Below are 24856 nucleotides of genomic sequence, written 5' to 3'. Positions count from 1 at the left end.
AGTGGACTACGGCCATTGAGGGGAGTGTGATGGGCCAGCCTATTCCCTTGGTCGCCCAGGCACAGGGACACGTGCTTCAGGGTCATCTTCAAATGCGGCCGCTGTATCTGCCTCACGTCCCTGGGACCAGGGAGGCCTCCGCGCTCCCAGGTCAGTGCAGCCCATGTCCAGCGTGGACACGGCCTGCCCCGCGAGCCTTCCTGGGAGACGTGGCCTTCAACCAGCGCTCTCCTCGGAGCTTGCGCACTCCGTCAGTGCACCTTGACACCAGGTGGGAGAGAGCTTGAAGGACCTTTACGTGGGTGACGCCTGGGCCTGGGAGCGCGAGGACATGAGCTTTGCAGAGTGCGCAGTGGGAGCCTCAGCGAGAACCCCTCGGCCTCTCCGGGAGGGGGCGACGCCGAGATGGGGTCGGCGGCTTTGGAAGTGGATCCTACTCTCTTAGTGGGCATCCTAGACACTAAAGTGACCCAGGAGCGCCTTTCCCAGCCTTTCCAGCAGGCTGGGCCAGTGATCCAAGTGAAAATTCCCACAGATAAGGATGGTAAACCAAAGCAGTTTGCATTTGTGAATTTCAAACAGGAAGTGTCTGTTCCTTAGGCCATGAATCTCCTTAATGGAATAAGCCTTTTTGGAAGGCCCATCAACTTTCAGTTTAGATCAGGAAGCAGCCATGCCTCGCAGGAGGTTAGTTTGTCATATTCCCAGCATCATGTTGGAAATTCACGCCCTGCCTCTCCATCTCCTAACAGACATGAAAGGACTGTGGATAACATGACTCCATCACCACAGGTCATTCAGAGAACTTTCTCTTCTCCAGAAAATTTTCAGAAACAAGCAGGGATGAACGTTTTGAGACAGAGGTCATATGGTGGGAAATTTGGTTCTCCACATCTTGATCGATCAGGATTTTCCCCATCAGTTCAATCACACAATCATAGTTATAACAAGTCTCCAAGCTCCCAATGGCGTCAAGATACACCATCATCACTGCGTAAAGCCAGGCAGAGTCCTCGTCCCTCCCTAGTAGACAGACACACTCAGTCGTGAGCAGCATTAGAGAGGACACAGAGGTGATGACTTCTATGCAGACAGGAATCGCGATGGCTGGAGCCATGACCACGATAGCAGAAGAGACAGCAGTAGAGCTGGGAAGTGGCATTCATCTTGGAGCTAACAAGTGTTCAAAGGACATTGTTTTCATAGGGTCATCCTAGGTCCTTTGGACCAAGTTGGTCTGGGAATGTTTTGTTAAAACTGTATAGAGCAGTTTTACAAGTTGCCACATTTCTTTATAAAAATTTTTAAACATATAGCTATAGTCTAATACAGAAATGAGAAGACTTGTGATTACAGTTTTACATTGATAGACTTTCACCTCAGGATTTCATGAAGAGGAAAGTGTTTTATGCAAAAGAAAGTTCCACAATTCCTAATCGTTTTAGAAATTGAGGAAGACACATGTTATATCTATTGGTTGTATCATAAAGCAAATATTTTAATGATCTATTATCTATTGTATTGCAAGAACCTGCTTATTAGTGAATCACATTTTGTGTCTATAATAGAAAACATTCAAGTTGGTAGTCTAAAATATACTAGTATTTTGTTAACAGATGAGAAAATGGAATTTCAGTGATTGGTTTTACTAACATTTGAGAAACATTATTGGTGAAGTTTGGGATTAATCATATTGCTTAACTTCATGGAGAACGTAAGTTCATTGTCTTGCTCTTTGAGTTTTGCCCTAATTTGATATAAAGTGTAAATCTTCACTTCCTATCTCATTCCAAAATATTAGAACTTTCTCATTAAATCATGTTTGACTGAATAACTGAAGTCAATCAGAAAGTTAAATATCTCTAAATGTACTTTTTTAAATTCAAAATTCAGTGTTAGTGTAAATTCTCCTTTTCAGGAAGAACAAAAATGCAAATGCAGAGTCAGATAACATGATTTACTGGAAGTATGCTTGTTTGGGAAAAGGTTCACAAAGCCTTTAAGTGCTGCCTCTATTACTCAAACTTTAAAAATTTACAATTTTTAACGTGCCCCGGGTATGTGTGCATTTTATTATAGGGGTTGTACTTGCTGTCTTTTTGTTTGAACATTTGAAAGAGTTAAGTCTTTCACACTTACTGATTTAAAAAATTGTACATCCTGTTAAAACTTTTATGTACCAAGATGTTTCCCTTTAATTATAGAACTAGTTTGCACAAATTCACTCCTTTTTATATTTGGATCCTTTTCAATAATTATAGCATTTTTGTACTGTTAGTTGTTAATATATTAAAAACATACAACAAAACAAAACAGAAAACACCGGGTGGGCCCGGGGAGAAGCAGCGAGGGAAGACACGCTCGTGTGTGGAGGACACGGGTGGCCGTTTCAGGGCATGGCTGCTGCTGACAGGAGCACAGTGCTCACTCTCCTTTCGGTCGAGGGGATGAGGAAGAAGAGATGGCTGGACTGCACTGCCTTTCTGGAAAACCCAGGTCTTCCCAGTAGCGCAGTAGGACAGACATCTGGGAGGACAGACAGGCTCACCAGCCAGGTTCATCCTGCAGTTACCAGGACCCCAATCACATGGGAAGAAGGGCCCTGAGAGGCTAGCGACGGCCTCCCTGTGCAGGTCATTCGGGGTCAGAGGCCTCAGTACAGGTAGCCACCGCGGGTATCACAGCTGCGTCATGGGGTCTGAGCACACCTTGACAGGTAGCCGGATTCCGGATGAGGGAGGCACAAGGGCCTTCTTGCTTGCTGACCGCCTGGCAGGACTGGTGCTTTCAGGTGTCTGGGTGTCTGTCCTGACCTGCCCAGGGGTCCTGCGAGCGTCATATGCCGAGGCTGCCCTGGCAACGGGAGGGACATGGGCTGCAGACCTGAGACCTGGGTCCCATTGTAACTAACTCTCTGGGTGAGGCTTGGTACCGCCCCTCCTCCTGTGAAGTGGTTTCTCCAGGCCTCTCGTGCGACGTCTGAGGTTCGGTGATTTACGCTTCTCGTCCTTTGAGGCACCGTGTGTCCTGTCTGTGGGCCAGGAGGAAGCCCTCCTCACGCCATGTCTCTCTGCACAACACAGCTCAGGGAAGCCACCTGACAGTCTGGGTGTCAGATTCACGTGGGCTGGGCACAGGGAAGGTCTCTAAATGGCAGCCGACCTCTGCCGAGATAGAAAGGCTTGACCTTTAGACAGACAAGAACCTTCAATGGGGCGGGTCCTCACGGGTGAGCCCCAGAGGCCTGCGCTGAAGCCTGCAGCCCAGCTTCTGGCAGGCCTGACAGATGACCACTGACGCTTCTCCTGCCCTCAGGGTCCACTCGGGTCTCTCCTCAACACACATGGGACTGGCAGGGGTGCCGCCTCCCCACATGACTCCTTAGCCTTGTCTCTTGGGTCCCATCCCCTGCTTCCTCTCGGGATCATTTCTCTGTAGGACACCATGACAATCCTGCCACAGCCCTTGGAGGCCAGTCTTGGCTCCGAGCCACTGGTGGGAAGGAGGGGCCGCAGTTCCCAGACCAGCGCCTTCCCTTGTCTGCTGCCAGGAGGCCCTTCTGCTGCTCCTCCCTGTCCTGCTCAGCCTGCGCCTGCCTGGCTGCATCATGGGTCCTCCCTAATGTTGGATCAATTTTGCATCTCCACCATCAGCTAAAAACGTCAGGGGACATGGCCCGACATTGAGCTCCCTGGATCCAGGGCAGGCCAGCCTCGGAAATGTCCAGACAACATGGACCTCTGGGAGGTGTTTGAGAAGGAGGGACAAGGTTCAGCCAGGACAGGTGGCCCGGAGTCCCAGGCCCCTGGTGCCAGCTCAGCTCTCCCACCACCCAGTGTCGCCCAGGATGTAGGCTCGCTTTGGTCTGTGTAAACCATAGTTGCCAAAGTTCACGTCCTTCCCTGTAACTCAAGACCCTTCTCTAAGGGAGGACCTTAGAGAACGTGCATCCCCCACCCTCACTTTGCATTGACATCCTAAGCGTTCATTCCTTCAGCCAGGAGTCCTAGTTTTGAGAGGAAGAGGGGCAGCCCTTTGGGGCCTATCGTGGGAACACAAGCGCAGCACAGGGGCTGATAGACAGGCCCCTGGCACCCGCGTGCTCTGGGGACCTGGAGCCTGCCCACAGGAGCCCTAGGCCCAAGCCTGGTGCTTTGGGGTGGACGGAAACCCATCTCAGCCCAGTGAGCTCTCCCTAGGGGAATGGAGGGCCTCCAGGGAAGGACAGGAATGAGGGCTCCAGTTTCAGGGCAAAAAGAAGCAGACAGAGAAAGATGGGGGTGTCCAGCAGAGGAGGGTGGGACGTGGGGCTGTCACATCTTCAGACCAGAAGCAGCCACGCCAGATATGCAAAGGTTGGGCATAACATTCCTTTCACTGGAAGAAAAGGGGCGGCAGGGGAGATGGATTAACAGTAAGACTGGGAGGGGTGCCCTGACCAGTGGCTCAGTGGATAGAGCGTCGGCCTATGGACTGAAGGGTCCCAGGTTCGATTCCAGTCAAGGGCAGGTACCTTGGTTGCGGGCACATCCCCAGTGGGTGGTGTGCAGAAGTCAGCAGATCGATGTTTCTCTCTCATCGATGATTCTGACTCTCTATCCATCTCCCTTCCTCTCTGTAAAAAATCAATGAAATCTATTTAAAAAAAAAAAAAAAAGACAGGGAGGGGTAAACAAAGTGGGAGGAAGGGGGGCCACACACCCCAGGCCCTACTGAGAGAGCAGACCTGGGTCAGCCCACTGCCATGTGTTCGGCTCTGCTGCATCCACGTTGTGGGGCTCTGGGCAGATGACTGGACTCGCTGGGCCGTTGCCCTTCTCTGAATGAGGGTGAGTGACCGCTGCGCAGGGCCTTCCTCCTCAGGGCCGGCTCTGGAGCAGGGGCTGCCAGCAGGGCAGATGCCTGCCTCCCTACTGAGCCCAGACCTGGTGCTAGGAAGTGGGGCAGTGATAAGGAAGGAGAAGAAAGATGTTCTCACTTGTGAGAAAGACTCAGATACGTGGCACGTTACAGCGCCTTTTGCTGTTGGCCCTGTCTGGGTGGAGCTGCCCCGTCCTCGGGTCCCCATGTTGGGGCAGGGGGCTCGATGTGCCAACAGGGTGCTGTGAGGGCACGAATATGAGCCCCACTGTGCCTGACCCTCCCCATCATGGGGAAGAAGCTGGCTGCCTGCTGTTTCTGGAGGAGTCTGGCGACTGTGCCCAGACCTGTGAGATTAGGCAGGGCGGCCCTCGGCCCAGGAGAAGTAGGCAGAGTTGGCATCAGAGCAGCGATCCTTCCTGGAGATTGTAAACCTACCTGTGACAGGCCGCCGCCAGCCAGGTGAAGGAGCAGGCTCTCGGTCCTGCTGCTCACTGGAGCACTGGGCGTCTGAAGGTCGTGCCCCCAGAGGTTCTAGTCTATGGCCTGAGGTCTGGGGTGTTTAAAAGCTCTGAGAACCACCTGATCTTCGATGGTGGGGATCCTCTGTGTTAGTTTTAGAGCCGTCATCCCAAACCAGCAGCATAGATCACAAGTCCAAATGCAGGTTCTTGGGCCCCAGCCCAGACGGACCGTGTCAGAAGCTCTGAGGGTGGGAGGGGCCGGCGCTCTCTCAAGGGGTGAGCTCTAGTTGGACCTGCCACCTGCCAGGTGTGTGCTGAGCACTTTGCCCTGACAGAAGCGGGTGCCCGTGCCTGCTGCTTGCTGGCCCTGTCAGTTACGGAAACCCGCTCGTGGTCACATTGTTAGCAGGGAGCAACCCTTTCCCCCTCCCGGTGGTCATGAGCTTGGTGTCAGTGGGAAGGGACAGCAGCATGGGCCTCGCCTGGGAGTCGCACCTCAGGTCCCATCCTGAATCGGAAGCTGCGTCCATCACGGTGTTCAGGTGTCAGGCACAGAGTGGGAGACCTGCGGGTCCAGGCCGTTCATGTTCCGGGAGTGGGCACTGGTGGGTCCCGCAGAAGAGCTCTGTGTCGGGCCGCTGATTGGGCAGTCGTGCAGGCAGGGCGGAGGTGGTCTGGCCTGGGCGGCATTGGGGTGTGGAGGGGGAGCCGCATGGGGAACGAGGACAGGCCTTGGTGGCCCATTTACTTGGAGTGGGGAGCAGGGAGAGAGTTGGCAGAAGTTACCTCTGAGCAGCTGGATGAATAGGATTGTCACCAACCGGGTAAAGTCCCTGTAGGACATCCAGTGGTGGCTGTTGGCACCAGGAATATGACTGGATCCTCAGGACAGTAGTGGACAAGGCCTAAGATGGAAGCAGTGAGAGTGAGCAGTGGAAAGCTGGGAGGGAAGTTGACCTATTGGTGTCCATGGCTTTTTCTCTACCATGAGCTGGAAGCAGACGCTTTGGGCTGAGAGCTGATGGTTAAGGGTGTGGGGAGCTCACTGCACAACTAGACCTGACGTGGGCAGCGGCTTAGGGACAGCACCCAGGTCCCAGGCTTCTCCCTTCCTGCTCTGCAGTCTTGGCAGTGGCTGTTGTACCTCCCCAAGAAGTGCGCAGGAAGGTTTTCCCTTCAGAAAAGGCCTGATAAAGCGTTCTGGGGGGCTGACAGGTTGCAGGTTTGCTTTAAAACAAAGTTCACTTCCTGAAACTGACTTTTGCACGGGCTGGGTCTTTGGCTCTGCAGATTGAAGACTTGCGGGTCCAGATGGAAAAAGAAAAGCAGACCAGTCAGGATCTGGAGACCCTCAGTGAGGAGCTGGTGGAGGAGAGAGAACAGCTGCTCAGTGACATAGAGACCCTGAAGGCTGAGAAAGCCCAGGAGGTAGGCCCTGGAGCGCCCATGCCTCCCCTGGTGCCCCTGCCTGCAAGAGGGCGTGTCCAGGATCACAGCCATGTCCTGGGAATCCAGCAGTGATTCCTGGGTTACCAGTTTCCTCCCTCAGCTGCAGCTCAGACCAGCAATTCCAGCCACAGCAGGGGGTGGGGACAGTAATTGACCCCAGGGACACTGGCAATCTTGTTTTTGATGGTGATGACTTGGGAGAGTAGAGAGGAAGTGCTCCTGGCATTGGTAGGGAGAGGCCAGAATGCTGCTAAATGTCCTGTTGCACATGGGACAGCCTGCAGGACAAAGAATGATCCTATTCCAAATGTCCAGCATCATTAAGAACCCTGGCAAACCTCCAGGGTTCATCCGCCTCACAGTATAAGAAGTCCCAGGGTAGGCAGCCCAGTGCTTGGGTAGGGACCCATGGATGCCGCCCCAGCCCAGTCTTCTCCCTTCCTGCTCTGCAGTCTTGGCAGTGGCTGTTGTACCTCCCCAAGAAGTGCGCAGGAAGGTTTTCCCTTCAGAAAAGGCCTGATAAAGCGTTCTGGGGGGCTGACAGGTTGCAGGTTTGCTTTAAAACAAAGTTCACTTCCTGAAACTGACTTTTGCACCGGCTGGGTCTTTGGCTCTGCAGATTGAAGACTTGCGGGTCCAGATGGAAAAAGAAAAGCAGACCAGTCAGGATCTGGAGACCCTGAGTGAGGAGCTGGTGGAGGAGAGAGAACAGCTGCTCAGTGACATAGAGACCCTGAAGGCTGAGAAAGCCCAGGAGGTAGGCCCTCGAGCGCCCATACCTCCCCTGGAGCCCCTGCCTGCAAGAGGGAGAGTCCACGATCACAGCCATGTCTGGGGAATCCAGCAGTGATTCCTGGGTTACCAGTTTCATCCCTCAGCTGTAGCTCAGACCAGCAATTCCAGCCACAGCAGGGGTTGGGGACAGATTTTGCCCCCCAGGGCACACTGGCAATCCTTTTGGTTTTTTATTCAATCTATTTTTTATTTATTTCAGAGAGGAAGGGAGAGGGAAAGAGTGAGGGTGAGGGGGAGGGAGAGGGAGAGGGAGAGGGAGAGAAACATCTATGATGAGAGAGAATCATTGATTGGCTGCCTCCTGCACACTGCCTAGTGGGATCGAATCAGCTCCTGAGAATGTGCCCTGACAGGTAATTGGACTGTGACCTCCTGGTTCATAGGTTGATGCTCAACTAGTGACCCACACTGGCTGGGTAACACTGTCCATCTTGTTTATGATTGTCATGACCTGGGGGAGGAGAAGGGAGGTGCTCCTGGCTGTGCTCCTGGCTGTGGTGGGAGAGGCCAGGATGCTGCTGAATGTCCTGCACCACATGGGACAGCCCGCAGGACAAAGATCCCTCTTCAAATGTCCAGCTTCACGCTCTGAGCCCAGGCAATCCTCCAGGGCTGGTCCGCCTCACACTATACGAAGTCCCAAACTAGGCAGCCCAGTGCTGGGGCAGCGACTCAGGGACGCCACCCTGGAGCCAGGTTTCTCTCTTCCTGCTCTGCCAATTTTGGCAGTGGCTGTTGTACCTCCCTAAGAAGTGGGCAGAAAGAATGTGGAGGCTGAAGAGACAGAGGGAAGGCTTCCCAGCACCCTCTGTGGACATCTCATTGGCCTCACCTGACACCTGACTACCCCTAGCTGCAAGGGAGGCTGGCTATCAGGTACTTGAGTTCTTCAGCGTCTCTAGTAGAGCAAAAAAGGGGGTTTGGGATGTGCTGTGTAGACTTAAGAGACATGCATCCACCCTCCCCCGATATGGCTTGTAGTGTAGCAGGCTGAATGACAGGTGACAAGCAAGGTGACTTCAGACGTGTGCTATTGAGGGAATATACATGGGTTAGGGATAGTCTTGTTAGGTGCAGGACATTTACAATCCTGGTACAGGGCTTCCCTGAGGAGCTGTCAATCACACTGAGCCAGGGAGGATGAGAAGGAGCCAGTGATGCTGGGGTGGATACAGATGAGCATTCACAGCACAGATAAGATCATGTGCAATGTCTGCAGGGGAGGGTGGTGTGAGGAGCTGCAATAGGGGTGGGCGGACCAGGACAAAAACCCCAAGGAAGTCAATGTCATTGTCTTAAGAGGAGCGGTGGTTTCTGTTTCTAAATCATCAGCTGCTGTGAATGTGTTTAGACTTGTCTGTGTGGGGATCTCCGTGTGCCCTTCACCTTGTGTTCATACCAGGCCTCTGGGAAACGTTAGGACGTCCTTTGGGTCCATGAGGAGATGGTCATTCCAGGCCTACACGTTAGGCCTCCAGTTTGGACTGAAATCACGCCTGTGTCGTTTCCATTGTGTTTTCCTGCAGATCAAAAATCTTGAACAAGTGGTGCATTCACTGCGGGCGAGTTCACAGGCCAGCAGCGAGGCCTGCGTGCAGGACATTGAGAATGAAAACAAAGTCCTCCAGCAGATGGTGATGGAGACCAGCAGCAAAGTCAGCAAGCTGGAGAGGGAGCGGCGACAGCTATGCCGGGACCTGGAGCAGGTGAAGGAGCAGGCGGCGCGGGCGCAGGAGCTGGAACAGGAGCTGTACCGGCTGCAGAAGAACAAGAAGCTGGCCACAGAGGTCAGCACCCTGACAATGGCCCCCAAGACGGTCCGTGCCCTGGAGTGGGAGAGCCAGGGCCTGTTGCTGGAAAACAAGAGGCTTCAGACGTCTCTGGACCCCCTGCATCCCGAGGGTCTGGAGCAGGACACGCAGCTGGATACCAGGGTAAATTTGGCCTCAGAATGAGTGAGGACAGAATCCTCCCCGGTCAGCTTTCTGATAGTTTGAATGCTGTGGGATGGGTGTTCTGTAATATCGGTTACATGGGTGGGTAGTGCTGTTCAGGTACTCTATGTCCTTACTGATTTCCTATGTACTTTTCAAAGTAGTCAAAGAGGGAACCCGAGGAGCTTATCCAGAGAAAGGGCACCAATTGCCCAAGAGGGGTCACATGTGCAGAGAGGGGCCCAGGACTAAGCTTAGGCCCATGTGACAGTCCGTTTATGCCGCGGGCCCTTCCCAGAGCAGTTCCTTAAGTGCTGGTAGAACTGTCCTCAGCACGGCTGGGTTTTGCCTGCCTGAGGGTCCTGCTATTTTGGTGTCTGCACTTGACCTGCTTTTGGCCTCTCACTGCATGTGGGGATGTGGGGATCCAGAGCTTGTGGTTCCCCTGGGCCTGCACCTTGTGAGGCATCATCCCCTACTCCCTCCTGGCAGGCGGAACTTTCCACTCTGAGCTCCCAGAGCGCCTCGCTCACTGTGCTCAGGGAGCAGAACACGCAGCTCCAGCACCAGCAGGCGGCCATGGAGAAGGAGCTTGAGACCCTGCAGGAGCAGCATGAGCAGCGGGCGACAGCCCACGAGGCCCTGCAGCGGGACCACGCGTGCCTGGGTGTGCTCCAGGAGCACCTGTCTGGGGAGCACGAGGCCCTCAGGGACCAGTACAGCCGCCAGAAGACGCTGCTGCGTCGGACCCTGGAGCTGCAGAGCAAGGCGCTCAGTGACAGGTGCGTGCCTGCGGCTGGTGGGTGACTAGCGGGCTCCACCGCGCTCCTGTCCCCCCTTCACTCTGGCCCCTCGTGTGTCCTCTGATCCCGCTGCTTCAAAGTGAAGATCAGGGATGTGGAGTTGGTGCGGCTGGAGGCCTAGGGCGAGGAGGGTCCCCCAGGGGAGAAGGGTGAGCCCAGCTAATCCCAGCTCAGGGAATCCAGGTGTCAGCATTGGGATCCCAGATCCCCTGGGGATTCCTACCTCTTCCTTTTCTCTCCAAACCAAGAACAAGGAGGGGAAGTTCACCTCAGCTGCCGATGTTCAGGGCCCTGCCTTACCTAGCTCCCCAGGCCTTTTCCTGTCAAAGTCTCAAAGTCTGGGCTTCTGATTTTTTTTTTTTTTTTTTACTTTTAATTATATGGAAGTGTACGGAATAGTATAGTGAAAGCCCCATGTTCCCCTCACCTGCATCAGTACTTACCAGTACCCTGCCATTCTCATATCACCTTTACCTTTGACTCTTCATACTCCTTTTTTTTTTAAGGTACAATTGATGCAGCTTAGATACGTAAATCTTAACTTTGCACTTTTGCCAAATCAGGGCTGTGTGTGCATGTAGTCAGCCAACTTGGGCCGAGTGCCTGCCCAGGCAGATCCGTGATTGCAATGGCCCCGGCAGGTACAGCGGGACCCAGAGCCTGGCGGAGGTGTGATGTGCACAGGACTCCAAGGCTGGGGAGAGAGAGGGAGAGATGCTCTAAAGAGAGGCCCTCCCACACCTGGAGCAGCACAGGAGGGAGCTGTCCACTTCCTGTGCTTGAGAGGCAGCCCTGCTGAGTACTTTCCTTGCCTCTGCCTCAGCAAGATGCTAGGCAAATGCTGGGGCTTCTGTGGAAGCAGCTGAGGTGCAGGGAGTTGGCATCACAGAGACCAGGGAGGGTGTTGAGCCTCGGAGCCTGCTGAGGGCGCCTGCTGCTGCCGTGATCACGGGGGCGATTTTGTTCATTTATTCACCCAGTGCTTCCTGTGGACTCTCTCTGGAGCCTTCCACCCCCTTTCTCCACCCAGATCCCCATCCTTCGGGGGGGCCGAGATGTCTGCTCCTATCAGGCCCTCATTCCTTCCAGCCAGAATGAGCATCTTCTGCCTCTTGGCATCTCCATCTCTGCCTCCTCCGCACCCATTCTGTGTTAGTGATCACCCAATGAGCGCATTGTGCTGTCTGACGTGGTGGGAATGCACACAGCTGACTAATGATGGGAGTCTCCTGTGGTGCCCATCCCTCCCCAGGCACTGTGAGCCTTACCCTCAGTGCCCTATGGTAACCGTGTGGATATATTCTTTTGTCTGTTCACATGGGAAGGTTTGTGCAGGTGGCATTTGACTGGTCTGAAGGAGGAGTTCATTGTTCTGTCTGTAGCTCCTTGCTTGAAGGATCTACTGTGTGACTCAGTAGATTTTGCTGGTTGGACAGATAGTTGGAGGCCCTAGGTCTGTCTGCAGCAGGACTGCAGATTGGAGGTGGAGGTGCCTGGAACACAGGCCAGGGGCTCTGTAATCATTTCACCTGACACTTGACTGGGACACTCGCTCCTTCGTTCCCCTGGCACACATGTACTGGGTGGCAAGCCTCCTACCCGGATTCATGGGGAGTAGGACTCGCAGTTTCTGCCTTGCAGTAGGATGATTACTAATGGTTTCTATATGCTTGATCCATGTGCTTTTCCAAGACACAACAGGGAAGCAGGAGGTGGGGACCCTAATGGTCCGTGGCCCTGCTTGTCAAACTTTGATGAGAAAGATCGCCGTCCTGAAAGCCAGGCAGAGCACCACACCCACCTTCCAATTCCCACGTCCCGTGGCGAAAGGCCACACGAAAGAACATTTGTCTTCTTACAGCCACCCGAGCAAGTGTCCGAGTCTGAGTCCCCACAAGTCTTGGTTCCAGGCAGATGGTACAAGTACAGCTGATATGGGGCAGGCGGGCGGGGATGGAGGGCTGCAGACAGACGCTGAAACCCTGGAACCTGAATGGTCTCTGTCAGCCTGTCTCTGGGTGTGGACAACCCAGGAAGGGGGTCTGGAAAGGGATTTGCCTGCACGGGGAAGATTGAAAGGATGACTCAGTCTCCACCTTGGACGTGGGGAGGCTCCCGAGTTACCCTGAACAGGGAACATTCCTGCAGAAGGAGGAATGGCCTGGAGCTGGTCAGGGGCTCCCTCTTGTGCTCTGCTGACCTCCAGAGAGGGCTGTGCGGGACCCTCTACAGACTGAGACAGGAAGGAAATAAAAGCGGGAGCTGAGGGGAGGCTGTGGGAGAGAGAGGGAAAGGGCTGGACTGGGGGTGCCTTGAGGAGCAGGGTGTGTGCGAGTGTATGTGCAACTGCCCCTGGTGGCTTCTTGGGCCCCACCAGGCAAGCCTCTGGCCCCCATGCTGCCAGGCTCAGAGCAGGGAGGGTCATGTTCCTGAGCTGGGGTGGATGGCTCACCCAGGGCCCGGTGAGTGGGATCAGCTGTTACGGGCGGTGGAATTCTGCTGTATGTGAGGTGGTTTCTTTGAGAAGGGTGTGGAGTTCAGAAAACAATGGTTTTGTTCCCAGTGGGATAAAGGAGGGATGCTGCTTTGACAGGGACTAGAAGGGACCATGGAGATACGTTGGGTAGAGGAGGGGGACTCGGCTCCTTGGCTGGAGGAGACCCCATAGCTGGCCCAGTGTCTGTCCCTTCTCTCTGTCCAGCCCCACCCCCTACCTATGCCCCTCTCCCTCAGCTCTGCAGAGAGAAGCCGCTCACCCAGGCTTTGCAGTCTCCAGGGGTGTCCATTCCTAGCGGGTGTGTTTCCCTTCAACAGCTACAAGGACCAGCTCCAACATAAGGCAGCGTTGGAGCAGCTGGGGAGGCTCTTGAACAACGAACGGGAGGCTCTGCAGCAGGAGCAGAGGAGGAGCACCATGGCCGCCGAGGAGAACCGGAGGCTGCAGCAAGAGCTGGACAGGTAACCGCCAGGCCCCCTGCAGCGCCTCTGCCAGGATGTCATTCAGACCCACTCACTCAGCACCCACTGAGCTGAGCTCAAGGGAGACCCCTGGTGATAGTGCATCTTTACCAACCCTGCCATGGTAACAGCTGGTGGCAACAAGGTAGAGGGGACTCCAGCTGGTGGCTGGAAGGAAGGACTCGGGCAGCTGGGATGGAGCATTGTCTAGGTTTGGATTACCTCCCCTCCCACATTTATGATGATGATGACTGTTGGGCATGGGCACTTGCATCCTCTAACACTAGCGCTCCCTGAGGGAGAGTGGCTCGGTCCTCAGCATTCACCCATTCCCACTTGTGAATTCACCTCCTCGCTGACATGTACTGGTGACCCCCAAATCGGTGTCCATGGCCTTTCATGGACATGCCCAGTGTGGGAGATGCTGGAGTTGCCTGATGTGCACATTTGCAGCTGAGGTTGAACCTTTGACTCCGGGCTTATTCCAGCTCTCTCAAACAAGCATCCTCTTCGTGGTCCATTGAGTGCCTTGGTGTTCTATTTGTGCTCTGTGGGGGCGATTTCCCTGTATGAAATGGCCCCCAAATCGAGTGCTGAAGTGCTGTCTAGTGGTCCCAGGTGCAAAGCTGCACTGGGCCTCGTGGGGAATATGCGAGTGGCACACAGGGCCATTCGGGCCCAGGTATGGTGCTGTTGGCTGTGAGTGTATTACAGGAGGCATCTTCATGTCTTGATCAGTAGACAAAATGTGACCAGAGACTCCCAGGAACCGGTGGGAACAGTTTCAGTATACACTAAGTCAGTGTCCGGGTGGCTGGGTAGAACAGTAGACTGGGAATCATGAGAATTAGCTGAGCTATTGTTATCCTTTAAAAAACCACAGCAACTGAGGAGGAAACAGGCTCAGAGAGATGACACAACTTGTTCACGGTCAGTGCTCCTAGTTAGTGGCACAGGCAGGATTCAAATCCAGGTCTTGCCTCAACCCAGAGGCGTGACCATATGAAGCCTTCCTTGGTACAGCCCTGATTTAACATGTGTTGTGAAGCTGTAACTCAGCTGCCTGCAGTGGCCGGGCAGGTCCAGCAGGTGGGAAGGAAAGTAAGAGATAGACCAGGCCCTGGGGGAGAACACACCTGGCTAAAGGCTGTCAGCTGGGAGGCAGGCCAGGCTGCCAGGTCATCTTTCTTTATGCTTTTTTTTTTTTTTCTCATATCTGAATGTTGATGTGAAAACTTAAAATTTTTGAATGCTGGTAAACTATTATTATTATTATTATTTTTTTTTTTTAAAAGCTGCTTTTTTGGGCGGGACAGAGGACTGGGAGGACCTCGAAACATTTTTGAGGCCGGGGACCCTTAAACCTAAACCTGGGAGTATTCACAGAACAACGGAGGAATCTTTGCATCTTTTTCTGTTTCCTTTCTTTGTGTTATTTTATTTTTTTTGTAGTTGACTTTATTGTGGAGACATCAGTTAATAAAACCATACACGGTTTAAAATGAAATTAAATTAGAAAAAATGGGTAAATGTTAAAAATTAAAAAAAAAAAAAGCTGTGTGGGCCAAACTTCCACACACCTGTTTTTAAATTGAGTTCATGAGCCTCTGGTCTTAGGAGCTTTTTGGTATAAATCTTCCCCTAGGAATCTCAGTCGGGTAATGATGATGATGATGCTGGTGATAATTTCAGTGAATTTATGTAACACTCCAGAATCTCCTATTTTCTTTATTTCAGGTGTTGAAATTAGAAAGGGGCTTGGAATTAGGGAGAAGAGCTGGGCATACACATAGAGTCTTAGAGCAAAGATGTTCTGATTCAGTGTTTAAGTGTTTGAATCAAAGAACCCTTTTTCCAAGTAGGCAGCTGTGCCAAAGCCTCACATTGAAAGGACTTCTACAGGGATGCTCTGTGGAAGCGGTGTCTGAGCCTGCCTGTCCTGTCTCCCCCAGCCCATAGTGGGGCACCTGGGGTAGCCTCCTAGAACCCCAATGAACAAAGTTTGAAAACCATTATTTTGTTCAACCCTTCATTTACACATGGGAAAAACGGAGGCCAGAGTGGTTGTTGTTTTGATTAAGGTTGCACAACTGGGACAGAGCCTGGGAGTGCTCCTCAGCCCTTGTCCATGTGTCTCTCCACCCCCAGGACCAATTTCCTGCACCTGCAGCTGAAGGGCGAGCAGGAGGAGCTGCAGACTCACACCAAGGAGCTGCAAACCTCCCTGGAGAACACACAGCTTGAGGTGAACCACTGGCAGGCCCTGTATGAGGAGCTGAAGGGGGAGCAGGAGGAGCTGCAGACCCACACCAAGGAGCTGCAAACCTCCTTGAATGAGAGGCTGCTGGAGGTGAACCACTGGCAGACCCAGTATGAGGAGCTGAAGGGGGAGCAGGAGGAGCTGCAGACCCACACCAAGAAGCTGCAAACCTCCCTAAATGACAGGCAGCTGGACGTGAACCGCTGGCAGGCCCTGTATGAGGGGCTGAAGCAGGAGCACGAGGAGCTGCAGACCCACACCAAGGAGCTACAAACCTCCCTGAATGACAGGCAGCTGGAGGTGAACCACTGGCAGGCCCTGTGTGAAGGATTGAAGCTGGAGCAGGAGGAGCTGCAGACCCACACCAAGGAGCTGCAAACCTCCCTGAATGACAGGCAACTGGAGATGAACTGCTGGCAGGCGCAGTGCAACTGGCTGAGGGAGGAACAGGAGGAGCTGCAGACCCACAACAAGGAGCTGCAAACCTCCCTGAATGACAGGCAGCTGGAGGTGAACCGCTGGCAGGCCCTGTACCAGGGGCTGAAGGGGGAGCAGGAGGAGCTGCAGACCCACACCAAGGAGCTGCAAACCTCCCTGAATGACAGGCAGCTGGAGGTGAACCACTGGAAGGCCCAGTGTGAAGGACTGAAGCGGGAGCAGGAGGAGCTGCAGACCGACACCAAGGAGCTGCAAACCTCCCAGAACGACAGGCAGCTGGAGGTGAACCGCTGGCAGGCCCAGTGTGACTTGCAGAGGGAGGAGCTCCAGAGCATGAACATCTCCCTGAAGGAGCTGGGCAACCACTGTCAGGTGAGGCCTGGGGCTGGAGGGCACAGCACCCCGGGTGGGCCTGTTCCCTGGGCTGACGCCTTGGGCTCAGCCAGGTGGGAATGGGTCCTCATTGGCATCTCTGCTCAAAGGGTGTGTGTGAATGTCACACAGAGGCCGAGGGGAAGCCAGAAGCATGTGGCTGGGATGAACCCCATGACTGGCAGGGGTGTGCTACAGAACACCTTTCACCTGATCTTAGCTTTTTGCAGGGTCGGGGCGGTGCATGGAAACAGACAAGTACCGTTTTATTTCCATCCTCTCGGCTGAGCACTCTGCTCTCTGTGTCATCTCATTTAATTCTCGCAATGATCTTGTGAGCTGGGCTTCCCATCCCTGTCCCTCTGAAGTAGCGGGTTCGAATCCCGTTTGTATGAAGCCAAAACTTGGGACTTTCCTACTCACCATGGATATTCTAGAGCAGGAGCTGGCCAGCCTCAGCCCCAAATTCAGGTCCAGCCCCACGCCTGCCTGTGTAAGGCTGTGAACCAAGAATAGCTTTCACAGTGTTTAATGGTTGGGAAAATCAAAAGTAGGATAATATTTGGTGGCAAGTGAAAGTGATATGAAATTTAAAAGTCCGTGTCCACAAGTAAATATTTTTGGTTTGTTATTTTAACACAGCCACACCCATGCCTGTACATTGTATCTCTGGCTCCTTTCCTGCTGTAATAACAGAGGTGAACAGTTGCAGCAGAGACCACTGTCGGCCTGGAAATCCTCACGTATTTAATGCCTCGCTCTTGCCAGGAAAAGCCTGCCAACCCTGCCTAGAGCAGAGATGTCCAACAGGAATATAATGCAGGCCACCACATGTGATACTCAACTTTCTAGTAGCCATATTCAAAAAGTAAAAGGAGACAGTGGGATTAATGTAATGGCCTATTTTATTTAACCATTATATTTAAAATGTCACATGCAACCCCAAAAGCTTATTAATGAGATTTTTAAAATACGTTTTTATTGATTTTTTGAGAGAAACATCAATCAGCTGCCTCCTGCATGCCCTCTACTGGGGAATGGAGCTGCAACCCAGGCATATGCCTTGATCAGGAATTACATCGGTGATTTCTTGGTGCTTGGGAAGACGCTCAACCAACTGAGCCACAGTGTTGAGCACCTTTTTAATGAGATATTTTACATTTTTTAAAATTGTTATGAAGTCCTCAGAACCTATTATATATTTTGCACTTATGGCACGTCTCAACTCAGAATGGCTGCGTTTTCAGTGCTCAGCGGCCACACGTGGCCACTGGTTGCCTGACTGGATGGCGCAGTGGCAGAAGGCTTAGCCATCCCCAAGGCATTGGCTGTATTGGTCATTCCAGCTGACACAGATAATACCAAAGTGGCCATGTTTGTGCACGAGGCCTTTTTCTTCTTTTGGAAGTAGATTCCCAGCAATAGGAAATCTACCATGGGAGTGTGTGGTGTTTGAGACATTGTCCATCTGTGTTTTAGATGCTCTTCCATCTCAGGAGGAACTTGGAGGAAGAAAACCGTCACCTGCAGTGCCAAGTCTACAGGTTGAATGAGCAGAACCAGAGGCTTCTCCAGAAGGATGTGGAGAACAAGGACCAGCACCACGAGGAACAGCCACAGTACGTGGGAGGGGTTTGAGCTGATGGACACCCTTCAGCAGAGGGGGCATGGCTTCCAGCTCCAGGACTAGACCTACCCTTCTGGGTAGCAGAGAACCCCCTGGGTGCATTGGTGTCCCCAGGGCAAGGGGACAGACCATCTTACCAGCGCATCCTTCTCTTGCTTCCCCTGGAATGGTTCTAGATTTCTGCAAGTAGGGGTGGTTGGCTTTGTTGGCTTTTCAGAGACACTGCCCCCTGCCAGACTCTTCTTAATCTGCTTTGGGGATTAAGTTCACTTTGAAAAACACCACAGTGATACAGAGAGGTCCTAGGGAAGGACTTCAGCTCGCAGGCTGAGCCCTTTCTGTGTTGGGGTTTCCCTTAATGGGCTGGAAAGTGGGTTGTTGATGCACAGTGGCTGTCCTCGCTCTGCTGACATTGACTTTGCCGACAGTCCTGGCTTTGGCGAGGGCCCTACGAGGTGCACAGAACCAGTTACCTGGTCTCCAGGAACCAGTAGGGGTGATGGGATGTGAGCAGAGCTGTGTGCACAGCAGACAGATGTTGAGGAGTTCCATGGAGGTGTAGAAGGAAGTGTGGTGGTGGGTGTTGGAATTCTGCTGCTGCCACAGATGGGAAGAAGGCTAGCCAGTGTATGTGTGTGAAGGGGTGAGGGTGGGGGATGTGAGGGTGGAGCATGACAGGATGCAGGGAAGGTGCAGGGAGTGGCAGGAGAGAAGGCTGAAGGGGCAGCGCTCAGCCATGGAAGGAGTCAGATTCATTGGGAAGTGAGTGTTTAAGGGATGCTGGTGTACAGGGCCTAGGAAGCTGCCAGAAATGAGGGCAGGGGGAAGAGCCTTGGTGCTGGAAACCTTGTGGTCTGGAAGTCAAGTAATCTGAGATGCGTCTTGTGGGTCCAGGGTGCTCTTCACCCCTCGGTGCTGTGCTGCTGGGACTGTCCTTCCTTGTGATCGGGAATGGCTGGCTAGTGTGGGACAGAGGGTCATGGTTACAGTGACCACGGGGTGCTGTCCCAGCTCCCTGTCCTTCTACTCACTGTTCTCCCAGATTCGTCTGCTCATTTACAGGGGGCTCGCCACCTACCAAGGATGGTTGACATGGAAAACCGCACTGCAGTTTTGGGATAGAAGTGAGAATTTTAGCCTGAAGTTGGCTCTCTATAACGCAGCAGGAAAAATTACCAGCAGAGGTTGGGCCGGTGCTAACTAGAAGAATTGGGACCTGGTACCCTGGGGGATGATCTGATGACGGTTTTGCATTAGAAAGTGTCTGCAGGAGGCCAGGGAGTGGGCAGGCTTCCTGAGCCTGCTCTGAGCCTAGTCTTCCCAGCCCTAGGATAGCTGGGCCATGAGTTTGTGGGGCTGGGGGACAGCCATGGGAACAGAATAACACAGACTAGAAGAACAGAGGCCGAGCCAAGGGCGCTGGGAGCAGAGCAGGTCAGGATCGAACAGCCCAGTGGTTTGCAAGCGATCACTTTTCACGGGTGCTCACTTCCTGGTGAACTCGTGGGAAAGCCCTCGAATTAGGTGGGGCCTGGTTACCCTATGACCAAAGGATCCTGAGCAGCTGCCTCGATGGCGAGGACTCACTTTCAAGCAAGGAAAGCAGGGTCTGAGCTGTCATGGCCACATGGGTGAGGAGAGGCAGGAAGAGGACCGAAGCCGGCGGCCCAGTGAGGAACGCTGTACAGCGAGCACTGCGTGCACGGCTCCTAGACACACAGAACGAAAGCATGCCATGCCGTCTGCTTCAGGAAGGCCAGGCTCCCTCACCCAGGAGTGGGGGTGCCCTCTGGCAGCCCAAGCTTTAAGAGGTGTCTCTCTAGTCCTTTCTGCTTTTTTGAAAATGTGAACTGACTTCCCACATTTAGAAATTAAGAGATTTTGCTTCAGAGCCGGTGCTTCTGGATCCTTCGGGAAAAGCAATCAGAAGCTCCCCCACATGGAGAGCAGCGCTCCGATTGCAGGCCCTGCGTTAGGTCCCACGTGGCACCATGCGCTCAGCCTCACCGCAGGCCCCACCCCTCCTCTGGTCCTCCCAGGCCGCTCTGCTCCTTATCTTCTCGGTCTGGCCCCCAAAAGGCTTTGAGTTTGCTTTCCTGGAAGTGTGAGCAGAAGCCCAACATTGGAGTGGGTCCAGGTCGAAGGTCTGACTTTGCTAAACTGACCATTTTCACCTGATGCCCTTCTATCTCACGGAGGGCAGACCCCTCCCCACCACTAAAGGCATCGTTCGTCTGCACCCGCAGGAACCAGCCTAGCCCTGTGTCTGACCCAAGAGCCCAAGATCCTGAGCTGACCTGCACGGAATCCTCGGGTTTTCCCAGCTTGAGTTTCAGGTGGTTCGGGGTCTGCTCTCCTGAGGTGACATACAGCCTGATCCTAGGTGTTCAGCCAGTCCCTTCGATGTGCTAGGGGTCCTGGACCCACGACACCTGCTTCCACCCCCATATTCCCAACTCAGTGGTCATGATGGCCATGAGCACCATGATGTCTGAGTCCCAGAAACACACCGGCTCCTCCTCGGCCAGGTCCCAGGCAGGGCTGATGAGTCAATTTATGTGTTTTATTTTAAAAACCAGATTGTTTTTCTCTCTCTTCTGTTAGAGACAAATTAAATGCCTCACAGAAAACTAATGAAAACCTAGAAGAAAAAAGCATGGCTCAGCACAAGTGCCATGATCCAGCGCCAAAGAAGTGAGTTGATCTAAGCGTCAGTAACTTACACACGGAACAGAAGCTTGCTTTACCACGAGTTGGGAAAGCTGTAGCATCTAGAGCAGTGACCAATTTGTTGGGCCCGTACCTTCTGCTGTATGGCAGCTGTCCTGTGTGCAGGTCCCTCCCAGCAAGGAAAGAATTTAGAGTTTCTTTTGATCCCACCCTCCGTAATCAGGGTAATCCTATGAAGGACGGGGAAGGCCAGCTGGCCAGGAGCCTGTTTAAGGAGCAGAGAGTCTGTGCTTTTAGAGCCACTAAAGCAGGTACATCAGGTTTGGTCTCAAGATTGTGGGACCTAGAAAACCATGTTTCTGTTTTGGGAAGGAAGCTTGGATCAGATGCCTGGACCAGCACCCCATCTTCAAGCACAAGAACCTTTTGTTCGGACCTTCATTCCTCTGGGTTCACTGGAACCCCCAGGGCAGGTTCACAAACACATTCCCTTCTGCAGAGAGCAGCAGCCCCGGTGGTGGGCCGGCTCGGTCCTTGAGACTGCCAGCCTCTGTCCAGCAGGGCTTCCCCTGGGCTCGGCCTGACCCAAGGAGCTGGACCTTCCCATTGTCCTGTCCCAGCCCAGCCTTGAGGTCAAATCACCATGAATCTGGCAGGGCCTCTTTGTGGAAATCACAGAACCACAGAATTCCGACTGACCCTTCTATTGACAGGGAAATTGAGGCACCGATGAGGAAATGGAGTGGCTTGTGTCGCACAGTGCTGTTTCGTGGCAGAGCAGGGTCAGAACCCAACTGTGGTCCTTCTTACATTAGAATGCCTCATTTCCTGTTAGCTGCAGCGTATTACCTTTACAATCACTGTTTTCATTTATTTACTTATTTTTTTAATCCTCACCTGAGGATATTTTTCCCATTGATTTTTAGAGGAGTAGAAGGGAGGTAGGGAGGTGAAGGGGGTGAAAGAAGAGAGGAGAGTGAGAGAGAGAGAGACATCGATGTGAGAGAGACACATCAATTGGTTTCCAACTGCACACACCTCGACCGGGGCCGGGGATCAAACCTGCAACCCAGGTATGTGCCCTTGACGGGGGATCGAACCCTCCGCCCTTCAGTGCTCAGGCTGATGCTCCAACCACCAGGCAACCTGGCCAGGGCTCACTGTTTCCACTTGAAGCGGCCCACTCTCCTGCCCTCTTCCCCTCACCCAGACTCCTCAATGCCGGGAACGGGCAGAGTATGCCAGCCTATTCCACGTATTATTAACTCTAGCAGAAAATGCGGAGGTCCCTGACCCTTTCTGAAAATGGCATTTTGGTGGAATTTTGCCAACCAGCATGATTAGGTCAGCACAGCACCGCTTCCTGCACTTGGCACAGTAATGGAGAGCTGAGAGCTGGGTTGGAGGTTCTGTTTTCCAAGGGGCTAGTGTGGGTTCCTGCCACGAGGAAGGCTTCACCATCCCTGGGTCTGTGCGAATTAACTGCACAGTGTGTGCCCCCTCCTGAGCCCCAGGTGGGATGAGCGTGGGGATGGCGAAGAGCACCCTCATTCTGAACCAAATTAACCGCCGCCTTCCCAGGCTGGTGATGGAAATCCCAACTCCTGTAGGGTACCCAGGGACCTGCTGGAGGGGCAGTGAGGGTTGGCTGTGTCCTAAAAACATTCCTCTTACAGGAAGAAGCACTGGATTGGTGCCAAAACTATTGTCAAATTCATCAAACGAAAGAAAGCGGGTTCCAGAAAACAACCAGACCAGGCCTTGCCCAGTACTTCTCAGCCTCTTCAATGGCAGCTGGAGCCCCTTGAGGACACCCCATGCTGCTCAGAGTGTTCAGAAGATGAAGATGCCTGCAGGGGGCGCAAGGGAAAAGGTAGGAGGGGCGGACCTGGCTGCAGGCAGAAAGTGAAGGGGAGCATCTCAGGTTGCCCTCAGGGACTGGGGAGAACCAAGGAGACTGCATGCTGGGTGTGCATGTGTGTGTGTGTGTGTGTGTGTGTAGGAGTCTGAAGGGGGCGTACTCCACACATGTACATCTGCCTCCTGAGGTATGTGAACACCCAAGTAGAAAATATAAACTCCATCAGTGTTGCTGCACTTTCATCCCAGAACAATTCAGGTCCTTTAGCATGAGGAGCCTCACGCATCATGGACACTGTGGTAGGGACTCGAATATCCAGAGCTGAAGTCCACACAGTTGCCACAGAGACAAGCTCCACCTCGGAAGTGTTTGGGGTTCCCGGTTTCCACCAGGCCTACAATAGGCCGTTTTTGAATTGAGCGCGTAATGGACAGCTGCAAGGTCTCCAGCAAGGCCTCCTGTGGCTCTGATCTTTCTGTCTCTTTGAAAAGCGGGTCTGGTTTCTTCTCCAACCTGATCTGGCCTTGAGTCCTGCCACCACGGGGTGCACTGTTCCTCTCCTTCAGGGTTGTCGTGTGGAGTTGCCTTAGTTCTGAAGTGGATTTCTATTGCATGTGCTGTATGTATTTCATGGAATCTAAGAGGCTGTCAGGACAAGGGTGCTCACATAAAAAGAAGATAAATGGGTTGTGGCAGTGACGATTTGTCAGAATTGCCACCTGGCCGACAGTGACTGTGAGACAGGCTCGAAGCGGCATCCTGATTTCAGAGATGTTAAGGTTTGGGAGAGGGGGAAAGTGCATCTTACTTGCCTTAAACATGGTTTAGTTTTCAATTTACTTTTAAATAACATGTCCTACATGACTTACCTATAAGTCTGCCAAACGTGCTCCCTGAGAATTTAAATTTATGAAGGACACCAGGACTTCCTGAGACCAGCCCATGCCTGGGACACAGGCCCTCTCAGGGGCGGCCGTGACAGCACCGAGGGCCCGTGACCAGCCGCCTTCTGAGTGTGTCCTGTGCACACGCCTTTCTGGTGACATTCACCACTGCAGGTCCTGGTGTGTCCCTCGAAACACAAAAAAACAAAGTTTGCACATGCATCATACCAGTGTTTGGGGACTCGTGCTTGCATTCCCAGTCATCACAGGAAGTGAATTAGATAAAACGCTCACATGCAAATAAATGATAATAAAGCTTATGAACATTGATCTAGAGGCATCTGTTGCCTCAGGTTTTCATTCAGGCTACATAATTTTTTTACATTCACCACCTCCACTTGTGTTATTGTCTAAGTTGACTTAATGAACGATAATCAGCCTAACTGAGCTAGCAAAACTTTCAGAGAAAAGATGCTTGACTGCCCTGGCCAGTTTGTCTCAGTGGTTAGAGGGTCGGCCCTCGGACTTAAGCGTCCAGGGATTGATTCTGGTCAAGGGCAAGTACCTGGGTTGCAGGCTCAATGCCGGGCCCGGTCGAGGTGTGTGGGTGGCACCCAATCGATGTGTCCCTCTCACATAGATGTTTCTCTCTCTGACTGCCCATCCCTTCCACTCTCTCTGAAAATAATATCCTTGGGTGAGGATTAACAAAACAAACAACTCTTTGGATCCGTGAGTGAGCAAGTCAGTGGTAGATATTAGTAACTGCAGCCATGTAATGGGTGCTCTTTCTGGGCTCGGCACCCTTTAGCTAGTTTCACACTTTATGTCTCTCCTTTAGTTCCAACTGCCATGTGAGGCAGGCACGATTCCTATCCCCGTTGCAGGGCTGGGAAAGTGAGGCTTGACAAGATTAAGCCCTTGCCCAGAGAATAAGGGGTGGAGCTGGGATCTGATCCCGGGTCTGACAGATTATGGAGCCTGAACTCTTAACCTTTGTGAGCACTGCCTGCAGTTAAAGCTGCTTTGGTCCCTGAAGGTGCTGACCAAGCCTGGGGCACCAGCATTGCATAGTGGGTCCCTTCTCCTGTGGTGTGAGCTGTGGCCACCAGAAGGTGCTGTGGAGAGAGAAATAACAGAGGTCCTGCTATGGACTTGAATCCTAAATCGAATTCGGATAAACCAGTTATGCTCATGTACCTGACATGTTCAGGAAGTTAGGCCAATTGTCTGCTCTGATAAGACTCCATAATTCAAAGGTCACAAAGAGTAGGTTTGCAGGAGAGGATGTGTAGGGATCTAAATGGGAATAATTCTCGATGTGTTGACAGTGTTTTGGTATGAAAAAGAGGTATTTCAAACTGATCCTTCCATAAGAGGCTGTTCTAGATGTACTAGGATTATCAGTGAGCAGCTCAGGTAGACTATCCTGTTGCAGCAGCCAGAAGCATCCCAGGAAGTGTCCCAAGGTCTCTGAACAG

The 24856-nt window shown here is 52.8% G+C and overlaps 1 pseudogene across 1 annotated transcript; it reads left to right on the top strand.

Annotated features, from left to right (window-relative positions):
* Positions 1-405: 405 nt before the first annotated feature.
* On the top strand, positions 406-1177 carry LOC308256655 (RNA-binding protein 7-like; annotated as a pseudogene). The gene has a single exon. The product of its transcript is annotated as an RNA-binding protein 7-like (transcript).
* Positions 1178-24856: the final 23679 nt, after the last annotated feature.

Source organism: Plecotus auritus, assembly GCF_963455305.1.
Source record: "Plecotus auritus genome assembly, chromosome: 8".
Lineage (NCBI taxonomy): Eukaryota > Metazoa > Chordata > Mammalia > Chiroptera > Vespertilionidae > Plecotus > Plecotus auritus.
The sequence above is the reverse complement of the archived record's forward strand: the minus strand, read 5'-3'. Positions and strand labels throughout refer to the sequence as shown.